Below are 21,769 nucleotides of genomic sequence, written 5' to 3'. Positions count from 1 at the left end.
GTCCAGCTGGTGAATGTAAGTCCGATATTCACTCTCTTTTAGCTCTGTTTTTGTTCTCCACCAACTCCTGAGGGAAATATCTGGCTCTTTAGCTGCTAAATGCTCCACTATGTTCACCAGCTAGTCTACAGCTAACTGTGTCTGTTTGCCGCTTGGTGCTGAGCAGGTAGTGTACAGTGACTTTTTAGGGCTTTTTCTCTGAAAACGAGTGCTAAGAGTGAAGCAAAACAGTAAAGTTACAACCGGACAGATAAACAATGAGCTGAAACTCACTATAAAGCTCCGTAAAGCCGAGGAGTCGCTGGTAATTCGCTGTAAGTTCATCACTATGAGCCACGCACAATACACAATGTAGTTTGACATATAGTTATTATAAAAATATCGATTTTAGGCGCTTCAAAGTAAAGAGATTACTGAAGAGAATAGTGGAGATACAGGTGAGACAACAGACACTGATATCCACAACAATAACTACACAGAGAAAAAATTGGTGTCAGTCTTTCATGAATAGTGGAAGGAATTATTCTGTTGCACTTTTCGGCACCTTGAACACTTCTCTGAGGGGAGTAAATGTGGTCATTCTTCATACTGCCAGCTTTAAATCTCAGTCAGTTGACAGGTGGCTTAAAAATTGTGAACTGCAGTTCCCATAAAGCATCTATCCTGACATCGGTAAACTCTACAACAGCACGTCGATGTTTACCAACCGAGCTGGTCTGTGATCTCTTCATACCAGCAGATAAGTGCAGGCAAGCCAAGTTAACTTTTATTTATGAAGTGATTTAAAAACTATGAACTCACATATGCCGATAACCGAGTTCAGGAGGAGTTTTTAAAGTTTTAGTTAATGAGATGCTTTGGAGAAGAGTAATGCAGAGTCTTGGTGCAGCCTGTTACTGATGTCGGGTTGCTGGTGGAAAAAAAAAAGGGGATAAACCACATTTTACTTTTTAAAATGAATCAATAACTAAGCTCATTACTGGAGAAAAGTAATTAGTTACTCCATGTTTCATTAATTATGTTATACCATAGCAGAAAGAATATTTCTTACAAGATTTCCAATAAGCGTTGCCTTTCAGTATGTTATACTTTTATTTATGATATTTTCAACATGACTTAAAAAAGCAGAATAAAACAAGAGAAATCTGTTTTAGATGAATAACAAGCTGCAGAAACTTAAATCAATAATGTCTCTTTTTTACTCTGCGGGGGAAAGTTCACTTTACTTTACTTAAAGTTTACTTTACTTTGTGAAGTCCCATCCATCAGTCTTACACTGAGACCTTGACAGAAGATTAATCAGCAACTATTTTGATAACTGAATAATCATTTCAGTCATTTTTCAAGCAAAAAATACCAAAAACATTGACTAGTTCCAGCGTCTCAGATGTGATGATTTGCTGTTTTTCTCTGTTAGTGGATTGAATATTGTAAGATTTTAGACTGTTAATCAGACAAAACAAGCAAACTGAAGACATTACAGTGGCCTCTGGATAATTGTGAATGCAATTTTTTCACTATTTATTAACATTTCATAGACTAACCAATTAATTAAGAAAATAGTCAGTAGATTAAATGATGAAAATAGTGATTAGTTGCAGCTGTTGACCTTTGCACTGCTGGAAGCATCTGGCAAGTTTTGAGGGACAATCAGAGACGTGATCTGGATCATCCAAACAAAAACAAATAGATTTTAAGGTAACGTTAGTGTGACCAGCTTCCTATTTGCAGAGCTTATTCTTTATAGTTTGCTCTTACATTTCGATCTGTCACTTCCCTACATGTAAAGTGTCCATTTCTGACACTTAAACAAAATTGAAGCAAACTACTGAACATTAAGTGGAGATAAACTGGATTTCTGTAGAATAACCAACTTTATCATCTAAGCTGATTAGTTGTATTTTTCACATAAAGCTTTCAACTGTGTACCTTTAACTTGGCTAAAAATAAAACACCACCAATGGTTTCAGTACCTTCCATAGCTGCTTCAAGGTGACTGTTAGTAGATCTCTATTCTGGATCTCTTTCATCCCAAAAGTCACTTCAGTCCTCAGTTGGCTGAATTCACTGTCACTGGTGCTGCTCTTATGGTTTTATCCTGCAGTTAAACTCTGTAGGACTAATTGGCCTCAATATGCTTCAGACAAAGTGTTTGTCAGATCGTCCAACAGCATCTAAAACTCCCTTTTCTGACGACAGGAGACGGTCGACAGTTTAACAATCACACCGACTTCACACAGTAATTAGCAGAGGTGTGAAAGTAGGAAGGGTTTGAACTTGTGAAAGCTCCTTTTTTATATATTTGTCACACAACAACTTCTGTCACTTTTTGTGTGTACAACCAAGCACCATGAATGAGGAGAGACTGATTTAGTATTGAACTTCTGTAACGTTGTCGGACTCACAACGGACAGTAGATGCACCAGAGATATCACTGTTTTTATCCCACACATTCTTCTTCCTTGTCAAAACCTGACACCTACATTACCCACAATGCAACTTGACCTCCGACAGTTCAGTTGAAGATTCAGGTGTGTTATGCTAGCAGTGGCTAACGTATCCCGGAGCTGCTAGCTTCTAGCAGAGATGAAAAGCTACAGATGTCTGGCAACCTCACTGCTTTCTAACTCCACACCCCCAAATTTTTTCAAGTTTTCAGATGCAATTTATCAGATTTCACACAGCTCCCACTGCAGGCTATATGAACATATGTATTAGAACTCACCAACACCTGTAAACAGACTTTGATGTGTAAAATCGCAGGTCTCTCTTAAACCATTTGTACTAAACTACAGAGTTTTTGGAGAGAGGCTGAGAGGTCAGTGGGATGCAGCCAGGTGGAGGCTATGATGGCTTTGTACCCCTCCTTCAAGCGTGGCAGACATTTTACCTTTAGACATGCTTGGTCAACACGTAAGAACTAGTTTGTTTGAAGCACACAGAGGCCTTAAGGCAGAATACACCTGCCTGGAAATGCATTAACAGTCAAATTTTACTCCTATATTTATCCCGACGTGATCTAATAACAGCTCAAAACAAAACATCAGCCTGTAGTGTCGACATGCATTATGATGGATGCAGGAACTCACGGAGTCCCATCAGCGTGAAACAGCAGAAACTTAAAGTCATCAAATTCAGCATTTAAATTCTCTAAGCCAGTGTTTTGCAGAATGAAGTGGAACTACCACGGGACAATGGATTATGCTATTTTTCTTATATTCTAATGAACCCTCACTTACAAAAATTAAACCTAAATATTGCCGGGCACAGTTAATTTCAGCCTTTTTAGTCTCTTGTCAAGAGATAAATGAAATGTTTTCTATAACAAATCCTTTCTTTAACCTGTCTCTGACACTTTATAAACACCGACGATGGTTGATTCAACAGAAATTCAAGGATCTCTAGTCAGAAAATATATCACAGAGCTGTAAGTGGATGAATTGCTGGTATAAATCAGAGCCTGCAGACATTAGATGAAAACAAGTACAATGATGGAACACTTTATTATATATTACATCATGTTAGATAGCATAAATCAAAGCTCTATTATCTTTTTGATATATGCTCACGGGGTGAACTGCACTCCGCAGAAAGGATGTAAAGTACAGAGAGTTTGAGTGCCAACAGCTCTAAAATGAATGCTTTTAAAGGTATACTATGCAGGATTTGTTAGTTGGTTTTTTGTAAAACAGCATTTAAAGTTGACCAGAGCGAGCTGAGAGAGAAAAAGAGAGAGCAGCACCGGCGAGAACAAAGCCGTGAATCAGATAAATAAAACATTATTTTCGGTGATGTTCTAAAGCACAAATAAACACGCCCACACCCCTGCACACCCCTGCACAATCCTGCCGGAAGGCGCCACATTGCCGGATTTTGTGTGAATGCAGAGCTTCATCCTGTCCTGCCGTTTGAAGTCAGTTGCACTCCTATTACAGTAATTATGGCAGCCTGGTCAAAGCTGATAAAGTCCCTCTAGGCTACCGTAATTACTGCAGTAGCAGGGCAACTAAACTGCCCAATTTTGTTAACTTGCTCAGCTTTCATTGATTTGGTCATTTTCCTTGATTTTTGTGCTTCTTCTGTGGTTAAGTAGGCTGCGTAGTTAAATGGTTTCTTTATTCATCTGTTTTAATTGTGTTTATTGTTGATATACGACCAGGAGTCTGCACAGGGTGTTTTATTTTGAAATCTGACCGGATGCTCAATGCTGTTTGAGCATTTGGGTCCCGCTTCTGGGACGCTTCTGAAACGCGCCGAGGCACGCCCAGTGGAATTTATGGGTAAGCGCTGTTATTGGCTGGGAGATACACACCCACTGCCCAAAGGTCGACGCCCAGAAACGTCCCGAACACAGCGAAATACTAAGAAAATACAGGCAGAATGCAGAGTCTCTGCAGATAAACACACTTCTAGTGGGTCGTAAGTGATGATTGAGAGGGATTATTTTTATATGAGTCTACACATTGTTTATTAAGAAAATCCTGCATATTATACCTTTAAGTTAAAAAGCAAAAACCCTGGAAATGGTGTCGAAACAAGCTAGAGGAGGGATGGGCAAAGTTGTCCAGACTTAGGGAACTTTTCTCCCCCAAATGTGGGTGGTAGTTTCACAGATACTATAGTGTTAAATGTTTCATCAGTACTGTGGTGGACAGAGCTATGAGCAGACAAAGAATAAATTAGACTCACACTCCCGTCCTCTCAATCTTTCCTTAATTTACTCTACACATCTCTCAGTTCCTCCTGTCCTCTCTCTATTTTCTCCTCCTTATGCCTCTGCCTCTCTCTCTCTCTCAAAGAGGGGAGTTCTCTTTATTACTCTTAACTAGTGAGCCAGCATAGTCAAATCCTTTATCCTCTCACTGCCTCAATTATTCAGCAGCAAAGAGTCCAAATCAAGTGACTAATGACTTTGATCAAGAGTAGCTCGCTGGCACTAAGCAGAACTTTCTGTACTAAATTAAGAGCTGCATAATACACTTTGGCAGGGGCCAACTCTTTAAGGAATGTTTCTAGGTTTGTCTTTGGTGTAGTCACTCTTTGCCAATAATAAAATTTGAGCTTGCTCAAGAGGTTTGGCCCTTCAAGATTCTAGATTCAATAACTTTATTGTCCCCGAAGGGCAACAGTTTGTGCAGCAGTAGAACAACACAAGACAACACTGAGCATAGAGTACATCAAAAAAAAAGATTTTAAAAAACATATAAAAGTCAAAACTGTTCAAATGCAAAAAAGAAATTCATGTAAAGGTATTTAGATAACCTTTTCCTCTCTGAATTTACCAGAAGTCACATTCATATACGACTAAATTACAGCAGCAGAACTGTTTTGCTAGAAACTTGGAGTAAACTTCACTTCTAGGAGACAGAGTTGAGCTCTTTTCTCTCTCATGCCTAAAGGAGAAACACATTTATATTACATTTTTACCCTGGAACTTTATTTCTGTGACAGTCTCCTCCAGAGTTTGTTGTCAAAGGCATGAAATAGTTTGATATTTTGAGAAATACGATTATTTGCTTTCTTAATGAGAGTTAGAGGAGAAGATCGATACCATGTGGTAGGTGTGAAGCTAAAGCCAGGAGATGATTAGCTTAGCTTAACAGCTAGCTCTGTTGGATGTGTAAGTAGAAATGGTTTTCTGCTGTCTAGTGGGCAGAAATCACTTAACACAGCTTAACTGGCAATGAACCTTGGTTGTGCTGGTCCATTTTGTTGTTTAATGGTGTATGTATGATATAACATGACATCAGATGCAGGTGCTCAGCTTCACCACAGTTCAATAGCTGAAAATGTTTCAGTAAACTTAAAGTTCATCAAAATGTGACGGCTTCATCTTAAAGCTGCCAATTTGCAACCAATAAAAATTAGACACAGAGCCAAAGAGGACATTTTGTATTTTGGACAGCTCCCATTTTTCATAACTAGAAAAAAACTCTTACCGTTAAAATCTAACATTATGTTTGCTCTCTCCACCTCTGTTTAAAGTAGGCGACTACAGCTGTATACTTATAAAATGATTTTAAAAAAGTGTGCCTGCGTATTTATGTAATTACTTTTCACTGATTTACAGCAGCTATCTAACAAAAGGCAGTAACTAATTTCATTTTGTTTTGCTCTAAGACTTTGATGTGTAAAAATATATTATTTAGTCCGCAGCTGTTCTATGGAACAACCTAAACTCATCACATCAGAGCACATATTCAAAGTGGCCTTGAAACGATGGTTTCTCAGTAATTTATAACCTGATATTCATAACGAAGGGAGCTCAGAGCATGCAGAACATGCTACCTCGCTGTCGGCATGTATGTATTTGTTCTATGTTGTTACTGTAACGCTGTTTGTTATATGTGATGGACCAAAATGGAAATAAGCCTTTTTTGACTTTTTTGTGATTTAATCCTCGATGATTGTAACTATTTTAAAAATCTGTACGTTTTGGATCATCAAATAAATTAAATGAATCAATGGAAAAAGAAACACACCTGTATTTTTCTGTTAATATTCATGTAAAGTCCTTAAAAAGATGATTAATCTGATTTTGAAACCTTGAGCCGGATTGGCAGGTTCAATAGGCACTTATGAGATGTTTCCTTTTGAAACCTATGTTCAGAAGAAATGCAAGGTCAGCTTTAGTGGATTATTTTACTGCATGTTTGAAGGCAAAAACATCTTTGATCAGGACAGTAATTAAGAGCATTCACTATAGTCATATGATGGTATGCTCACCAGTGGCGGGGTGGGCGCTTGAATGATTTTCCAAATTCAATTTACTAATTCAAGAGTTTGAGTGTTTTTTCCTTCTTATAACAGGAATTCAATAAATTACAACCTATCTTAACTGAATTGGAAGATTTATAGATGAACCTCCTACACAGAAAGAAATTTGTGGAGATTATATTGTTATGAGGTTATTTGTTTTCAGATGTATTCTATAACATATTAAATCCGACTTTCTATCTAAATTAACTGACCAGCATTTAACATGAACAATAACAACAGGGAATGGGAGTCAAGTGAAGAAAGATGATTATAATTTTGTTTTACAGAATGAAAAAAAGGAAGGAGGTAATCAACACGTATAATCGACTCCAGCAGGAAGAACTCCACATAAAAAACAGACTTTAAGGCTCCGAGGAAGTTAAAATAATCCCTGTTGCACAAGCTAAAGTGCTCCTTAATGAGTCAAAACATGAAACACACCAGGAACACTTCAGCTTCATGACTGATGTCCTCTTTAGTCTAATCTGTTCGCATGGCATCCTGCTTACTGCATACTGTTGCTAAAATCTGCCAGACTTATCAACACAACTCATGTTTATTACGGCTGATGTTGAGTCAGGCTTTCTTAGTCCGTGTGGCGACCCCGGGGCGCCATCTCCCCATGAGTCGTGCTCTTGTCCAGAGCAGTGGTGGAGGAAGTACTGAGATCTTTTACTTAAATAAAAGTAGCAATACTACAATGTAAAATACTTCATTACAAGTCAAAGTCCTGCATTCAAAATCTACTTAAAGGACATGGCTGTCATGAATCATCCTGCATTTAGGTTAAGTTTTGTTTTTTCTCTCTTTTAGTTCTGCATTTCCTGTTTTATTTTGGTTTCTAACTCTCCTCTCGTTTCAGATCCACTTCCTGCCCTTGTGTGTTTCCCGTTCCTGTCCTCGTCATCATCCCCTAATGTCCTCCACCTGTGTCTCATTACCTTCACTCCCCTTGTGTATTTAGTCTGTGTGACCCCTGCTCCCTGTGCTAGTTCGTCTTAGCCCTTAGTCGCAAGCGTTCCAGCATTATCCTCTTTGTTATAGTCTCTAGTGCTTTTGACCCCGGATCTGCCTTTTTTTGTTTTTGGAACTACTGTTTGAGTCGTGCATTTGGGTCTAGCCCTGGTGTACCAGACAACCTTGTCAATGGCTGGCAATTTTCTATATATTCCTTATTGTCAACAAATCTCATGTTTGGATCCAAACCGATAACGAACTGATCTACTAACAAGTGTTGTGTGTGTATCAAAGCCTGATATATCTTACGCCACTGTGCCGTAGACCTCCATTGTTGTCCAAAAACGATTAAAAACACGTCAGTGAGCCACACCGCTGCACTGGGTGACATGTTACTTCGTAATGAAGAGTTTGTTCATGTTAGTTTGTTTAGAAACGGCTCCAAAGACTAATAACAGTGATCGCGTTTTCAGTCTCTGGAGAGTAGTTCTGTGTAAGGCAGACATCACTGAGCATGTTTACAGCCTCACCAGCTTGTTTTGTGATGCATATCACAAACTCTTGACTGTACAATATTGTTCAAAGTCAAGAGGTCATTCCCCTCCTCTGCCTTTTGAGCAACAGGATTTGGACATACTTTAGTGAGACTGACTTTGACATTTAGCAATATATTTGCAAAAACATGGCTAAATGTCAAATCACTTTATAAGGCCTGCATTCATGATAGGAGAAAGGAAAAAGTCAGACAAGCCTATTTTCTGCCTAATTCTAAGGTTATTATAACCTTTATCTACTCAGGGGAAACCAATTGAGAGCAACGTTCTCATTTACAATGGCACCCTGCAAATACACAACCAAAACAACAATATAACAAAAGTGTACAATCAACAAAACATAAATACGACACAAACGCAAGACAATAACTTATAAAATACAAAAAGAATACAAAGAAAAAGACTAATATAAGTATAATTACACATGGATTAAGAAAAACAGGAGCATTCATTATATAAAACATCATCCAACAGAATCTTAAAATGTTCTAGGGTTAAAAAATGTTCTAACTTATTCGAGTCCTGAAGCTTATTCGACCTATGAGGAATATAATAGGTGAATGCAGTTTTTTCCCAGTTCTGTATTCATAAGGTAATGCATTCTTGTGAGCGGGTACAGTATCCCATCTTTCTAAGTCTTACAAGTGATGATAAATAACACGGTAGCTTATTTAGGATGGCTTTATAAATAAAAAAGACAGTGTTGTTCCCTTCGAGTGGTAAGTGATGTCCACCCCACTTTCTCATAGAGGATACAATAATAGTTCTAAAACTGTCACCTGTAATAAATCTAAGAGAGCTGTGATACACAGCGTCAAGGGGCTTGAGGGTACGAGCAACGGCATGCATGTAAATTACATCTGCATAGTTAAGCACTGATAAAAATATTGCCTCTACAATCTGCAGCCCACTGCTAAAAGAGAGGCACAATTTAAATTTAAACTTCTCTGTTAGTTCCTCAACATGAGTTTTAAAGGGTCATTTTTCATCTAAGCGGATACTGAAGTACTTATAACATGGAACTTTTTAAATTTGACCCTTAGATATTGTACTATTAGTTAAACTTACTTAATTTTTCATGTAGGATCTGGCAAAGAGCATATAATTAGTCTTATCTGGTTTTAAGTAAAAGTTTAAGTTAAATCAAGGCCTTTTCAATAGCTAAAAAAATCTGTCTTTAAATTAGACAAAGCTTTGTCAATAGAGGCCACCGATGAGTAAATTACTATGTAACATAAACAGAAGAGGACCTAGTATTGAGCCCTGTGGCATCCCTTTTGTAACTTCAGGGAAGTCAGATTAATGACCTTCTGCAACTATTGCTTGAGTTCTGCCAGTAAGATATCTGTGAAACCAGTTACATGTATTTGTATCAAAAACCAATTGATCAAAGTTTATCCAAAAGAAGAGTATTATCCACTGTGTCAAATGCTTTAGACGAATCAATGAACAGGGAAATACAACAGTCCTTCCGATCCAGAGAACAGATTATATCATTTACTACCTTACATGCTGCTGTTAAAGTGTTATGTCCACATCAGAAACCAGACTGATGGGGGTTTAAAATGCAATGCTTAGACAGAAAGCAAAGTAATTGATTATTGATGAGCTTTTGGAGTTTGGAGATTAGGCAGTAGTTACTCGGCTCACTAGTGTTGCCTTCTTTATGCAGAAGCAGTACATGAACTGCTTTCTACACTTACATAAGGAATATTCCTGGATACAAGAGTGAGATTAAAAATATCTGTTAAAAGATAAACTATAATAGGTGCAGCCGGTAGTAAGAGTCTTGTATTCAAGAGGTCTGCTCCAGTGGCCTTTTTTTTTTGGATCAATGAGGCCAGGACATCAAAAACCTCCTCAACAGAGAACTGTCTAAGGGAAAATCTTTCCCCAAAAGAGGTATTGCTATTATATCTGCGCCCAGCTTTGACTGATGTAAGTGTAGATAGATTTGGATTTTTTCAAACAGGTGACCAGAAGAAATAAAACGACTATTAAAAATATCACAGATTTGTTCTTTCTCATGCTTTCGCCAACGCTACATCTTTTAACCTCAACATCTCTGAGATTTCAGGTGTGAATCAAGGATTCGATCTGTTTTTTACCTTGTAATTTCTTAAAGTGAGCATGTTTATTTGCTAAGGAGTTAAAAACGACTAATTCAGGGTCAAGAAATAGCACATAACCTTGTGATAACACTGAGAAATAAATCACGAATAAAAGCCTGCTCAGCAAAATGTTTAAAGTTTCTCTTTATAATAATATGTGATGGAAACTTTTTGGAATCTCTAATGCAGAAAATTGGACAATAATCACTCAAGTGTAGTGCAAACACACCACTGTGGCTGTGAATTTATGTGGTTTGTTCGTTAGGATTATATCTATCAGTGTTGACTTTTCTGGATTTCTGGTGTCTGGCCGAATAGTTGAAGAAATGAGCTGAGTTAAATTTAATTCAATACAATGATTTTTTAGCCCCTCAGTGGAAGAACTTAACCATTCAAGGTTAAGGTCACCCATGAGCAAAACTTCAGAACCCTCATACTCCAATATAAGATTTACCAGTTTGTCTAAGCAGAGCAGACGGGGGGCGATGGATCCTGATTACCACCGTATTATTATTAAAGATATTTAATGCTAGGAATTCAAATTATTTTGGAAGAGACACAGAGTGCAACACAGACACAGCAAAAGAGTTTCTCACAAAAATAACAGTCCCCTGCCTTGTGGTTCGTTCCACCCTACATGTAAGTAAGTAAGTAAAACTTTATTTATATAGCACCTTTTTTAACACAAGTTAAACAGTCAACAGATTCAGCTGATCTGATGGAAGTGGGGAGATTGTTCCAAAGTCTGGGTTAGGGCTAGGGTTAGGGGGTTAGGGGGTTAGGGTTAGGGCTAGGGCTAGGGCTAGGGTTAGGGTTAGGGTTAGGGTTAGGGTTAACAAAAGCACAGTCGCCTTTGGTTTTTAGTTTGGCACGTGATACGGCCAACAGGTTTTGGTTGGAAGACCTAAGTGACCGCATGGTAGTATACGGGCTTCGTAGCTCAGATATATATGCAGGAGCTAAACCGTGTAAGGCCTTATGAGTGATTAAGAGAATCTTGAAATCGATCCTGAACTTCACTGGCAGCCAATGCGGTGAGGCTAAAACAGGAGTGATGTGGGATCTGCGGCCACCAGTCCTAGTTAATAGCCTAGCTGCTGCATTTTGTACAAGCTGAAGACGTGACAAGTCAGCTTGGCTAAGGCAAATGAAAAGGGAGTTATAGTAATCGAGACGGGAAAAAATGAAGGCATGAATGATATGCTTTAGGTCAGAGGCTGACAGTAATGGTCTGATTTTTTCAATGTTCCTAAGTTGAAAAAAGCAAGATTGAACCATTTTACTGACATGGTGTTTAAATTTCAATTCAGGGTCAACTATATAACGCCAAAATTCCTAGCGTTAGTTTTGACATAGGGGGCAAGTGGGCCAATATGCTGAATGATGCCTTTAGCAGTATTTCAGTATTTTCATGTATTGTAACCGTGAACTGCAATGACATCATCCTTACTTTTATCAGACAAGTCAGGTTTCTGTTAGAATTAAAATATCTGGATCAGTTTGTTGGCCCCAGATTCTAATGGAGTCCAGTTTTGGTAACAAGCTTCTCACATTCATGTTGGTTTAATCCAAGACCTCTGCGGTTTAAGAGGAGTTAAAACTTGATTAGTAGTCGCCTGACCCTTGGTCATAAAATTAGTCACAGGGAATAAGCTTTAGATTGCCAGTATTTACACCATGCCGACCATGTCACTAGCAAGTGGTGAAACAAACACTGGGGATAAAATTAACCTTAAAGCAGGATGTCCATGAGGTACACAGACTCCTCTTTGAGAGTCTCTGATTGTCATTGATTACAGCCTGAACAATGACCGCAGAGGCAGATGGCAGAGTTGTGTTGCTGAATCAGCTGCAGAACAGTGGATGTAACGTTCTTTATGCACGCACCTGGATAGCAGACAGTCCAACCACCGCGCACCGCCACGTGCCGGACCGTAGAGGTGCTGACAACAAGCACCAAGAGTGGGTGTCACACCTGAGTGTTCCCACCTGACCACCCGAGGGACTGGACCTGTCTGACCGCTACTGTTTGGAGGAAGGAGGAAGCTTCCTGAAGCTGACCAATCAGAAGAGATTGGGCTCATCAGGAGGCGGGCCTTAACGAGACAGGAGCTAAAACGGTCTGTGTCAAACAGAGGCTGAAATGAGGGGCTGCATAAAGGACCAGTAGAAGATCAATAAGGAGTTTTTAACTGTAAATTATGCAAAGATGTTTCAGTAGAGCCCCAGAATAAAAATGTAGACCTGGAAATGTGCATGATTTGTCCTCTTTAAGAAGAACTGCTGCTGTTATACTGTTACAAATCAAACTGCCAAGTCCTTATACTTTCGGCATAATCAGGTTATAATACATCAGAAGAGTCATATCTTATCTTATTGTTCTCCAACAATATTCAAATTTGTAGTACATGATATGATTACGCACTTATATGAGCATTTCATATGCTTAACGGCCCTATTTTACTATTATATTGCATTGTGTTGTACAGGCCTGTAAAGTGCTTTCGGTGATGTCTGCATAGCTGATTGATGTCGTCATTAAATTGTCTGCTGCACCTACTTTAAATGCTGCTCTCTCTCGTCTCTCCAGCCATTCGTAAAAAAAAAAAAAAAAAAAACCTTTTCACTGGGTTTCACTGTACTGCTTTTTTTTCCTGACGCAAGCAGAATGTAATAATATGCAAATGTAATAATCATTCATTAGTCATTATCAGGTGGAAGTCAGCTGGTTGAGTTGTTTTGCTTTTTCACAAAAGTGCTATGTGGCCTGAGCAAAAAATATTTTGATATGCATTTCTGCTCTGTATTTAATTTAGTTTGAACAGATGCACAGTGTGCACAGATCAGTTTCTCTACCAGGATATTCTACTGAGTGTGGTCCCCTTGCAGCGCCCTGCTTCACATTTACACAGTTTCAAACATAAATATATGCACAATCTTAATGTCTAATCAACATTAGAGATCTGATGTCTGCAAACTTTCTTTTCCTTATGATTGGCACTGACCGTCAGCAAACGCAAACACAGTCCTCCAGTTTCTGTCTGTCTCGCTTTTTTTTGAGCTACAGATGAACAAGATCCAATCTTATAAATCTGTGCTTTAGAGATACTGAAGCCATCATACATGCTTTCACTTTTATATTACTGTAATAGTCTCCTGACTGCCATAAATCAGAAAACAAACCACAGACTGGCTGCTAGATTATTAACAAAAAGTAAGAAAATGGATCATATTTCTCCTCTTTTAATGTTTTTATTCTGGCTACCAGTTTGCTACAGATGATTTTACATATTACCTTTAAAGCACTTAATAACCCCAGACTGTATCTCTGAATGATTTGCCCCTTATCCGTTGGCAGTTCCCATGTCAAGGTGTAAAACTGAAATGGAACAAGCTCTTCCTGTTCAAGCACCTCAGCTGTGGAGTGAATTGCTTGATGAACTCAGTATCCTCTTTTAAATCATTTTTAAAAAAACGTATTTTCATCGAAAAGGTTTATGTAACTTGATTTGTCTTTCATGTGTGCATTTATATCTTTATCAGGGCTGCAACCATGAATTAATCTGCAGAATATTTTTCTCGATTCATTGATTAATTGTTTTGCTGTGATAACTTCAATTCGCTGTTTTTTTTCTGACCAACAGTTCAAAACCTAAAGATTTTTATTTTACTGTCACATATGACACTTCCTCAATCCTCACCTGTGAGAAACTGAAACCAGAGAATATTTGTCCTTTTTGTTTGGAAATGACTTAAATAATTACTTATTAAAATAGTTGCCAGTTAATTTTCTGATGATTAACTAATCATTACAGCTCTAATGTATATGTAGATATATGCAGCATATTCATTTTTGTGTGCATAACTTTATGTTGTAAAGCACTTTGTAATCTCTGATTTTGCTGCATAAATAACGAACTTTTATTTAATTATCTATTATAATTATTACATGCATATTGCAGGTGGTGCAACGTCTTGCTGTCTCGCCTTTTTCCACTCACTTAAACGTCTAGAACAAATTAAAAAAAAAAAAAAAAGCAGATAATGTTTCTGACCAGTAAGAAAAAAATACAAAACCTCTGCAGCATTAAATTAATATTGAAAGTATCTCTTCCCCCTCCTGCCCTAAACAACCGCTGACAGCTGCGATGATGAGTGTTTTTTCATTCATCAAAGCTGCTTATGTTCACCAGTGGATGCAGTCACAGGGTTACGGTAATTAACTGTGTGAAATGTGAAAAAAAAAAAAAAAAAAAACAAAGCTCAGCATTGAAAACTGTCCATTCACAAGAGCAGGAGAAAAAAAAAAATCTGAAATTGAATTAGCTGCTTTTGTGCAGCTCTTGACTGTGCTTCATTTTTCGGCTGATTGAATCAGAATTAGAGTGGCGGACAAGTAAAAACACAATACACTCAGGAGAACATTAATTGTTGACTTCCAAAAGGGCCACTAGAGGGCATTTCACACAAAACCTTAATTTATTTGTTTATTTGCTTAAATGAATCACAGTAAGTCTGACTAAGCACATCAGCATGACTTTCTACCTGATAAACAGCACAGACGTCAGTTTAATCTGTAATGATTGATCAAGAAAGAACTCAACTACTGATCTGGATAACTAAAAATTTAGATGACAAAGTCTGTGACAAGATGACTCAGACACATAAGTTATTACTGAGCACTCACAGAAATTAAGTTTTTAAAGCTGCAGCAAGTTATTATTGGACTCTTATTGGGATTTTTTGCCCTGAGTTTTGCCTCTCAGGCAGGAAACACACACAAGTCTGCAGACTCTACTCTGGGCTGAAAAAAAAGGGCCTCCACCTCATCTGCATTTTCAGGTGAAAAGATTATTTAATCTGCTTTTGAATTGATTATCAATCAAAGATAATGCAGTTAATGCAGTTTCAATAGTGGAGATTGAAATAAAACATTATTTCTTGAGTTTAAAGGTTAATTTGTTTGCATTTGAAATAATAATAATAATGTTATAATATTATTGATCATAAAGTATCAGGTCTTTATCAAGGAAATTATGGTTGATTTTCCTGTTAGTACACTATAATGCAGATATTTACTTGTTTTTTTTATATACTACCATTACTATGGAAAGCATTTAAGTGAAGAAAATTACATTTCTCTACTTTTCTCTACTTCATCGTGAGCCGTAATACAGTATGATTAGAAAACTGTTTTCCCATAAAGAGGACGCACGCGTCCCACTGAGAGGGTGATCGATGAGCGGCCTGATCAGACGGGAACGAGAGGGGAATACCCTGCCGATGAGGGAGGCAGAGGGATAGTGCTGAGTGGCCGAAAACACAGCGGCACTCCCGACTGCCACCGGGCCATCTGTTGATCTATGGAGCAGCAACCGCATTCATTTGTCTTGGCTCTGCCCTGCTGATCACATTCTGGGTTTATGGGGGGGCCACACACTGAGCTACAAGGTGGGGGGGGTTTATTGGAATTTATTCAGTTTATTGGAGTGAACAACTGGACAAATTAGCAGCAAGCGCAGGGGGAGGATATGAAATATAGTAGGTATCTTACTCACAAGCAGATACAGAACTCACACACAGTAAAATGTAGGTTCACTTATTGTAGAAGTGGAGATTCTCCCATAAATACACATTTTTATTTTCTTTTTGATAAGACATCATTCACGAAGGGTTTAGAGCAGCAACTAACATTTATTTTCATTATCAATATATTTTCTACATAAATTAATTGATTGTTTGGTCTAAGGTATGTCAAAATATAGAGGAAAATGCTATAGTTGACACTTTCAAAACAACCTTTTTGTCGAACCAACAGTCTGAAACACAACGATACTCAGTTAACAATCATAGGAGACTGAAAAAAACCATCAAATAATCACATTTTAGAAGCAGGAACCAGTGAACTTTGTGCACCTTGCTTAGAAAATTTTAAATATTTTGCTGATTAATTCTCTGTCAATCAACTAATCAATTATTCCTCTTTTAAATGTCTTCTTAAAACATGTTTTTACCGTCAAGCATCACCTGGTTTTAGCTAACGCCTCCATGCCTCTATCTGTTATATTATATGTCTGTTAATGTTGGTTTTTACCTGATTGATTGATTACCTGATCTGTCCATATGAGGAGTAAAGACTGCAAGTAACAAAAAAGTATCTTCTAGATAAATCTACGTTCAAAAACACCAACAGGACGTGATTTGCACATGAACTCACGTCCTCCACCAGTTTGAGCTTCATGTGTAGCTGCAGACACACACAGAGAGAAGAGAGCCCGTCTTCTCTGAACCGAGAACCACTAAATGGCTCGTTGCACGGATGAATAAATGATCATAAAGTTGTTCTGCATCTGTCATCGAGCTCGCCTTTAAGATTTCACCCCCATCAAGATGCTGTTGGATCGATGCCGCTGTCAGCCAATGAACGCCCTCTCAGCTGCACTCACAGCTTCTGTCAGGCAAAAGCCGATGAACTATCCAGTCAGTACACACACACACACACACACACACACACACACACACACACAGCCTCTAGCTTAATTCATTCATTTTTAATTCAATGGCATCTTTGTCAAAAACCTGTGGAACAGGGAGGAGAGCGCTGTAGCAATCTGCAAGATACTCATTTTTTTTGACTTTGACGACACCTTTGGCATAAGCAGTCACTGCTTTGGTGTTTTGCATTTACCGCAGGCAGTGGCCCAATATAATCTATTATTAAACGCTGCTCTCATATTTATTCCAAACAAATTGCTATTGTTGCCTCCATAAACACAAAGAGGATAACTTCCTACGCAGCAGAAGAAAGAAGAAAGAGAGTCCTTCTCATGGCTGAACAGCAAAGTAAGGGCTTTCAAAGCAATCTATAGTATTGGTTGACTCATTATTGTATCAGTAGTGGAACGAATGGGTTTTATTTGTATGAAAAATTCCAAATTATTACCTAAAAGCGAAGCAAATCACACCCAGACAGGTTTTTTAACTGGAAAGTCCCACAGGCTCATTGAGAAAGGTCAACGACGGGGACGAATTGTGCTTCTGGAAAGTATACAGTAGTGAAACCGAGGTTCAGTACATTTATATTTCCAACAGCACCCGGCTATTGCCCAGAAACGCACCACTTTATTCAAGGCCACAGTGCTTGCATGAGTAAAACTATTTTCATCAGCACACTGTCAGACAGCCACCGTGCACTCCCTTGACAAATGAGTAAACAATACTTTATAAAAGAAGCGGCGACGGTGTTTTTTCTGAAGTACGCCTCTTTCACCTCCACAACAAACTGATGAAAGTCACCGATTACAAAAAAAAGCTCTGGATGTACAAGTGTGCTGCCAACTGTGTGTGAACTGCAGTTAAGTTTTTATACTTCGAAACACCCCCGTCAATAGATAACTATGTCAAGCAAAGCTTGAGTTATTAGGAGACGGCTGACCCATATACAAACACGCACGCTTGTGTTTAACTCAGAGCCATTGATTTCCTATTTTCAATTAATAATTGTAATTAGTGGCAGCATATTTCAGGCTGTATGGGACGTGGGTCGATGAGAAGTGGGGGCAGCGGGGGGGAAGAGGGGAGGGGGGGGTTTGTGATGGAGGACAGGCCAGATGGATGACACAGTTTACTGCTCACAGGCCTGGAATAAAGTGTCAGTTTATTGTGACATTGACGGACTCGATGACCGTGCGTGCCGTGTCTGCAGCTGTCTGTGCGTCTAGGTGATTTTGTTTTTTTTACAGATTTTCCTTTTAATGAGGCTATTTTCATGTCCAGATAATAAGCCGGGAAAGTCAACACTGCGTTAATCAATGTTAGAAACAGTCATTTTAAGACCTTGGAGGAGGAGGGGGGGACATATCACGTCTGCACTTATTCATTACTTCACTGACTTTGTTGCGCCGCTCTCTTCCTATTGTTTTTTTTTTAAGACTAAATAATTGTTGTCATTAGCAGTCGTCAACAGGTTTTGCGGTGGAATGATGCATGAGATGTGACAACCTTTCACTTGATGGTTTTTGTGTGTGTGTGTGTGTGTTGGACTCGTTCAGCCGTAGTCCACCTTGCTTTCTTGTGTGGTAATTGCATTTTAATGATCTCACTTTATGCAAACTTGAGGTATAAATTTGAGTTCAGGTCTAATGGCTCTTGGCAGGTGGCTGTCCTCCCACTGACCCACTGACAACTATCTAGAGGTGAGAGGTGCACATCAGGCAGCTGACGGCTCCATTTGGTCGAGGTCAGAGGTCAAACCTTCAATCTAGCACAGTTACCGCACAGGAGTCGCCCACTGGACCTGAATGAGGTGACTATCTATGAAAGGGGTGTTCAAATACAAGTCTTACTAAATTTCTACCACATCAAAGGTTCAGTATAAGTGAGCTAAATCATGATATTTCAGTACAATAACTCATATGCAAACAGCATTTCTGTATTGTTGTGTAACTAATAGGGATGTGCAGAGAGTCCAGTATTTGTATCTGTATCTGTATTTGTTGAGGCAGCAAAATTATTTGTATTTGTATTTGAATAAAAGTGGAAAAAGGCCTAAAAATACTGTTTTTGTTTTTACACACACAGTTTGATGTACATTTCCTAATTTGATGTCCAAATTAGGAAATGTGCGTCATGTAGCAGGTGGATGTGACTCCCCTCATTAAGACCTGCTGATAGACGTCACAGCGGAGCAGAGGAGAGACACTGAGATAGAGATGTAACCGACCTGCATGCTGGTATTTCACTTTTTCTTTTTCTTCCCGAAAACAAATAATTTTTCAAATATTTGTATGAAACAAATATTTGTGCTTTGCCGAATAACGTATTTGTATTCGGGCACACCCCCTAGTAACCAAGTCCTTAAATTTGGGGTATAAGTGTGCAATAGTGAGTTCTTCACTGTATTCGTTGTTGAAAATGTTTGATTTTACTATTATTCTGCCGGAGGCTTCATATGACGACTTCAGCTGGTTCAGTTTTGTGGTTACCTCCATGTTTTTTGGGATAATTGAGTTTAAAACTGGCGTGTTTGGTGTCGCACTTCATTGTGGACACTGTTTCATTGCTAATAAGCACATACAGTAGGTCTGGTGCTTTCCTCAGGCAAAATAAACGCATATTTTCACTCAACCAGTCATCCTTAAACGCATGTTTTTCACTATATTTCTATTTTGTATCGGCTATTTTACCTTTTCAACCAAAGCTCCAACATCTGACACCAACCTAACTAACTGTAGTGGCTAGCGGGCATGATAGCAATGTGTCAATCAAAAGTGGTCCGGGTCAGGCTGTCGTTGAAATTTTTAAATTATTAAATCGTTGATTAAATTATTAAATTGTTATTCTGTCTGTATCCAGACTGGAGTTAATATTGTCTACATCCAACTGAGTGTAGAGCTGCTGGTTCCTATTGACTCTTATTCAAAAAGTGTCGACTTCTCTCTAAAAATACTAAGTCAATCATATTTTTCAATGAGTCATTATGGTCTTAATAGCTAAATTGAGGCCCTCTTATAAGTGTGCTGGTGGTCATTTTGGAAATTATTGCTTCCTTAATAAGATTTGAAGACTTAAAGTAGCTTTGCTGTCTGCCATGTGGACGTTGATTGACAGCTGTGATTGACAGTTGATCATAAGCTGCAACTGGGCTTCAAACCGGCTTCAACGCAAACCAACGGGTGACCTCGCTACGTCCATCTCTGTATACAATCTAGACTGCATTGTCATTGTGAGCGTGCTGACATTACCGCTGAGCACAAAGCACCGCTGTAACAAAGTGCCGCTGAAGCTCAAGCTTTTATTTGCTATTTGTTCCGTAAGACATTTCCTCTGCGGGATCAGTGAAGTGCCATCTTATTCTAAACCTTGATTCTGAGTCAGTCCATACGCCAGCCTGGAGAGCAGACTGGCTTTAGGTGGATCCTTTAGGAATCAGCACACCAACCTTCCATCTCAGTTGGAAGTTACGCCGGCACTGAGCCCCTTTGAAAAAGGTCAAGAAGGCTTAAAGTGCAAAATTACTGAGGAGGAAGTGGATGAGGAAATAAAGAGACCGAGGAGGCTGCGATTGTGCCCCTCTTCTCTGAGCAAATGTAAAGAGAAGGAAGACAGCCAATGAATAATTCCTGGCCATTTTCAAAGTCAAAGCGAATTCAGTCGTGTGGGGAGGAAAATATCTTTTGTGCTGGCCACTTCAGCTGAAAGCCGGCGGTGGACGATAAACAAGTTAGTTTGGAAATTAATCAGAGTGCAGAGAGAGAAATGTTAAGACTGTGGAGGAGAAGGGAGAGGGAGGGGAAGGAGGGAGGGGGCAGGTGGGAAAGCAGCACAGAGTGGGCAACTCGTTATATTCCTTAATGGGTTGTCTGTCATGAGGTTTTGCCAGCGTGGGCTCACGTGGCATTAGAAGGAAAATGGGTAATCAAAAGGTTCCCGAGGTGAGGTGCCAGTCCATTTCCCCTTTCACTCTCAGACACACAAGATTGATGGCGTTCAGGGGGGAGAAGGAAAGGGACTCTCTGGGTTTGATGGGAAAACAGCGGCCTGAAATTTGTTTACTGATAGAGTCTATTTTCTCTAAATCTGTTAAAAGAGCAGCTGAAGCACAAAACTATTCACTTTGACAAAGAAATACAAGTGAGTTGCTTCAATATCAAACTCCCATAAAACAAATCCAATGTCCTATATGTTGATATCATGAGATACACTTGCTGTTTACATAGACATAATCTTACAGCGTCTAATTATACAGGCCATTTTCTCCTCAACCTCAGTGGGTCAATTATTCAATATATAATAAATATAAATAACAACGAGCTGGAACCCTGATGAAACAAGAAAGATGATAGCATCATTCAAAGGGTTTCTTTTTCACATATTTAGTCAATTCTGCTCCTTAAGATTTTCATTAAAAAAAGTCAAATTAAACGAGAAAATGCACCGTTTGTAACTGCTGTCTCTATTTGTTTTCTGATCTGACGCCTCTATCAGCAGGACGACATCATTTATTGCTGCCTTCAAAAACTGTTTTCTGATCTTACACAGCTTTGGTTAAGGTTTGCTTAGGTTTAGGCACCAAAACTAATTGTGTTAAAGCAGCAATAAATGATATTTTTCACAATAACAATGTATCAAATGGCAATGTGCGAGGTCAAAGGCGTTTGTAGTGGCAAACCTACAATTATCAGTGACTCTGCAGCTCCCCTCGGCTTTATGGAGCGTTATAGCGAGTTTCAGCTCATTGTTTAGCTGTCTGGCGTCGTTTTCAGCCGCAGCAGGCGGCTGTTTTCAGAAAAAGCTCTACACAAGCACTGAACACAATCTGATGTTGCTCTGTAACTGCTGGATGTAGAAATAAGTTCAACATATCAACTTGTTGTGTTAATTCCACTG

At 38.8% G+C, this 21,769-nt stretch overlaps 1 protein-coding gene across 2 annotated transcripts in view; it reads right to left on the bottom strand.

Moving 5' to 3' along the window:
* Nucleotides 1-21,769, bottom strand: part of LOC137190552 (multiple epidermal growth factor-like domains protein 11) — a 174,238-nt gene that overhangs the window by 69,116 nt on the left and 83,353 nt on the right. The gene's annotated exons all lie outside the window — the stretch shown is intronic.

The sequence above is a fragment of the Thunnus thynnus genome, chromosome 1 (assembly GCF_963924715.1).
Source record: "Thunnus thynnus chromosome 1, fThuThy2.1, whole genome shotgun sequence".
NCBI lineage: Eukaryota > Metazoa > Chordata > Actinopteri > Scombriformes > Scombridae > Thunnus > Thunnus thynnus.
The sequence above is the reverse complement of the archived record's forward strand: the minus strand, read 5'-3'. Positions and strand labels throughout refer to the sequence as shown.